This window comes from Oratosquilla oratoria, chromosome 8 (assembly GCF_046742065.1).
Source record: "Oratosquilla oratoria isolate Oo_2021 chromosome 8, ASM4674206v1, whole genome shotgun sequence".
NCBI classification, from domain to species: Eukaryota; Metazoa; Arthropoda; class Malacostraca; order Stomatopoda; family Squillidae; genus Oratosquilla; species Oratosquilla oratoria.
The window spans coordinates 78,988,545-78,993,544 of NC_134784.1; the positions used below are offsets into that span (position 1 = coordinate 78,988,545).

General features: G+C 39.9%; 1 protein-coding gene across 5 annotated transcripts in view; it reads right to left on the reverse strand.

Moving 5' to 3' along the window:
* Window positions 1–5,000, reverse strand: part of LOC143027847 (teneurin-m-like) — a 1,035,709-nt gene that overhangs the window by 612,184 nt on the left and 418,525 nt on the right. The window lies entirely within an intron of this gene.

The window sequence follows — 5,000 nt, forward strand, 5'->3', positions numbered from 1 at the left end:
TTTGTATACATATATATATATTTGTATATATATAAAGAGAGAGAGAATCAGAGAGGAAGAAAATGAATGAGATACGAGAATAAACAAGGAACACGAAAAAAAAGGAAGGAAAGAATGAAGGAAGGTAGGAAGTTAGGAGGAATGAAAGAAGAGTGAAAAGAGGAAGGAGGGAAGGAGGGAAGGAAAGAAGGATGGAGAGAGAGAAGGAGGGAAAGAGGGAAAGAGGGAAAGAAGGAGGAAAGGATGGAAGGATGGATGATAATTCAACTCCTCTCCTTATTTGGTCGGGTTGTGATTAGAGGCAAAGGAAAAACTTGGGTTACAAACTTTAACTGCATTATATTCACGTGGGAAAAACTCAATTAGCTGCAACAACGTCCTACCCCCTCCCCCACGTCGCAACAGTCTCCAAAATTACTCCAAGTGCCAAAAATCGCCTTTTTAATGTCTCTCTATGACTTGCGCTGTGTTCAACCAAACGCATACGAGTGTTGGAATGTGTTCGATTGTACACAGGAGTGAGTGTATGAAAATAAATACGTATATGATTTAGACACATACACACACGGACACACACACACACACACACACACACACACACACACACACACACACACACACACACACACACACACACACACACACACACACACACACACATAGGCTTTTAGTCTAATTAACGTCATAATGCCTCAGCTAACGAGACTTTCTAAGTGATATCAAAAGAGGTATTCTTAAGTCCTACAGGTGAGGTCTTACGCAATCGAATTCACTCTCACAAGAGTGACCTGGTTCTCTCGACCAAACACTCACAAAAGAGCGGTCAATTCTCACAAGAGTTAAACACAACTCACGTGATAATATACTTTCGTGAGTGTAGCACTCACAAGTTCGCTCACAAGTTCGTGGTCCTCTCGTACTGGAATAAAACATGCCTCGTCTTGCCCTCTCACGAAATTGAGACACTCTCACGAGTGAGACGAAATCTCACGAATACCAACGAGACGTAACTATGAAATATTCAGAAGCTTTCGTATGCGCCCTCAAGTCCTACTTGAGAAGTCAACCTTATCGGCGGTAATTCAAGGATGTTCCCGACGGAGATGGCACAAATCACGTGGAAGAGGAGAGAGAAGAGGAGGAGGAGCATATGGAGGAAGAGGAGGCGGAGGAGGGGGAGGCGGAGGAGGAGGAGGCAGAGGAAGGTAAGGATAAGGATGAGGGTGAGGATGAAGATGAGGAGGAAGCGGAGGAGGAGGAAGCGGAGGAGGAGGAGGAGGAGGAGGAGGAGGAGGAGGAGGAGGAGGAGGAGGAGGAGGAAGAGGAGGCGGAGGAGGAAGAGGAGGCGGAGGAGGAAGAGGAGGCGGAGGAGGAGGCAGAGGAAGGTAAGGATAAGGATGAGGGTGAGGATGAAGATGAGGAGGAAGCGGAGGAGGGGGAGAAGGCGGAGGAGGAGGAGGATGAGGATGAAGAGGAGGAGGATAAGGAGGAGGAGAACTATGAGGAGTGAGAAAAAGAAGAGATAGATGAAGAGGGAAATGATGAGCCTGAGGATGGGACATTGCGGGTTTGGCAAAGATGGGTTGACTGCCTCTACTGCTTCTATATTATCAATATCATTATTACCATTATTTGTACTATTTTATAGCTATTCTTATTGTCGGTAACTTTCCTATTTACAATTTATTTATCTATTTATTTTCTTTACTTATCTGTCCATTTATTTACTGTTTTGTTTTCTTGTTTGTTTATTCAATTATCTATTCATCTATTTATCTATTCACTTATTTCAATATTCATTTCTAATTCTTGTAAAGTGTCTATTTCAAAATACTTTCTGCACCAGGAGGCAATTTTTTCTCATTTTTTATCATTCCTGTTGGCAACAGGCTACCTCATTTGTTACTGTCACCTAACTATTGTACTGGGTAGCTTAAAATAGTCCCCACATAAAGATATAAACACACATGCACAAAGATATTAGATAACAACAGAGACGAAAAAAATGTAAGAATTGATAAGAGCTATCATAATTGTTTATTTTGTTAGATAAAGTAGTTGCTGTCGAGTGATTGATATGTATATATTGTCTTACAGTGGCAGGAATGTCCTTCCATACAAGTTTGACAATTGTATACATGCATACTGCCGTCCATTAAAACTTCTGTGGTAGACTTTCAAGAATAATCTTAACATGGTCAGTAAACATAGGAAATAATACTGAAAAGGATTCTTAGAAAAAAAAAAAAAATAGATAAATAAAATCCCATGTATAAGAGTTACGGTACAGCATTGGGCTTCAAATGAGAATTTTAGTTCACCAGCCGGTCTCACTAATCGCTACATTCCAAAACCCTCTTACTGAAACGTAGAACAGCATTTCAGTATACGTTTGGACGTACAACAGAATACGTTGCTCTAACGAGCTCCTGCGTAGGTGTAAAGTATCGAAACTCAGACTAACGATTCAGGTGTACGGCCTGAGATGTGGACTCAGCCGAGCTAACGAGTCCTCCATACGGAATAACGAAGTAGACGAGAAAAGACGTACAGACACGTAAGGGCGGAGATCCGTCTCGTTTCTATGTGACTAACGACCCTAACGGATGGGAAGGAGAAGGCTAAATGGTGCAGAGGAAGTGGCAACACTATAGCTCCGTGTGAATGAATTACGTTTGTTTGAGTGCTTGTAAATGTTGACAGGTAGGGCGAACCGAGAAACTGTTTAGAGGAACATGGAAATGGTATTTGGTATGTGTATTTAGGAACGTGAGGAAATCACAAACAAAACGCGCGCGCGCGCACACACACACACGCACACACACACACACACACACACACACACACACACACACACACACACACACACACACACATACGCACACACACACACACACACACACACACACACACACACACACACACACACACACACACACACACACACACACACACACACACACACACACACACACACACACACACACACACACACACACACACACACACACACACACACACACACACACACACATTTGAAAACTCACATTCACGCGCAAACAAGATTAAAACTCCTGTTCCAGTTGTGAGTTTGCCTTCGACTCTCTTACAAAATGTTTATGTTGACATACATATACAGTCACAAGCAAAAGTTTTAACCTACGCTACAGTTCTCATAACGTCAATAGGATTTTTCTTTTTTCGAAGAAACGATATATTTTCCTATATAGTATTTAGCTTACGGTTGTGCAATCTTATGAATTGATACAATTTTGCCAAAGAATTGTAATTTTGGGTAGGTCGAAACTTTTGTTCGTGACTGTACATGTCTGCGGTATATGTCTATGTAGATATGTACACATGCCTACAAACATGTCTATGTCTGTGATATATGTACATATATTGATATATATGTATTTCCGTTTGTACGCACGTTAATACTTAGACGACGTGTTCCCTGTCATCTTTGTATTTCTTCTACCCCTAAACATAAGAGAGGCTGACGACTGGTAATTGTTTTTTCCTTCTTCTATGGTGCCATAGAGAAAATACCACACAAATATAACGCGGACATACTGTTTACGCTCTTCTCACTCTCTCCTTCACTTCCTCTTTATCTCTGTCTCTCTCTTTTTTCCTCTCTCTCTCTCTCTCTCTCTCTCTCTCTCTCTCTCTCTCTCTCTCTCTCTCGCTCTCACTTACACACACACAAACACACACACACACGAACTAATGTAGACAAGCATGGTGCTGGCAATATAATCCTGTGTGTAATTTGTAATCTCTCGATAATACATGCGGGTGAGTGAATGCACACATATCAATATACATGGACGAACGAACAAGTATGTCGATCGGCCAACGTCGAGAAGGAAAACGAATACCACGGCCGCCAATGTGATAGGCATTACTCAGTTGCGTGGAGATGAGTCGGGCGAGTGACTGGGAGTTGTTCGGAAATGGCTCTCCTCCTGCACCATCCTCGCCGGCTCTATTGAGAAAAGAGTTTAGCTACGCGTTGTCGACGGGCTTAATCTATTGAGTGAATTGATTGAGTTGATTGATACTGACAGTTTACGTACGATGGAGTTATGATGAAAAAGTGAGAGATAGATAGATAGATAGATAGATAGATAGATAGATAGATAGATAGATAGATAGATAGATAGAGAGAGAGAGAGAGAGAGAGAAACATAGATAGATAGATAGATAGATAGATAGATAGACAGACAGATAGATAGATAGATAGATAGATAGATAGATAGAGAGAGAGAGAGAGAGAGAGAGAGAGAGAGAGAGAGAGAGAGAGAGGGAAATATAGATAGATAAGCAGATAGACACGCATATATATAAATGTACGACCGAGTCAAAGCATACATTTAAACAATACTCATCTCACACATCTCTTCAAATTCCCTGTTCATCCCATTTAACACTCATGGATGAAGGAATATCATTGGACCCGTCACACTGCTAAGGTCTGAAGCAATGCATTATGATTGGCACGCGCGCAGACACGCACGCTTACAAACCTTAACCTTGTCGATATTCTTGACAGTTTAAGGAATGACTGAAGCTGTTGCCAGGTTATTCTGTTCAACCTGCTGTCAAAATATGAATTACCCTACCACCAAAAAAAAAAAAAAAAAAAAAAAAATCCGACTAAGAGAAATTCAAATAAAAACAAATTAAATAAATGAATAAATCAGTTTAGAGAAAAATCTGACTTACCGAAAAAACCCAAGTTACAAAAAAAAAATAATAGTAATGACAAATTAAAAAATAAACGAATGAAATAAAGAATATAGACAAATCTAAGCTACAAAAAAAAAAAAAAATCCAAATTACCGGAAAAAAAATTCAAAGTAAAAAAAAAAAAAGATAATAGTAATGATAAATTAAAAAAATAAACAAATAAAACAAAGAATACAAAAAAATCTAAGCTACAAAAAAAATCCAAATTACCGGAAAAAAAAAATTCCGGGTCACTGAAAAAAAAA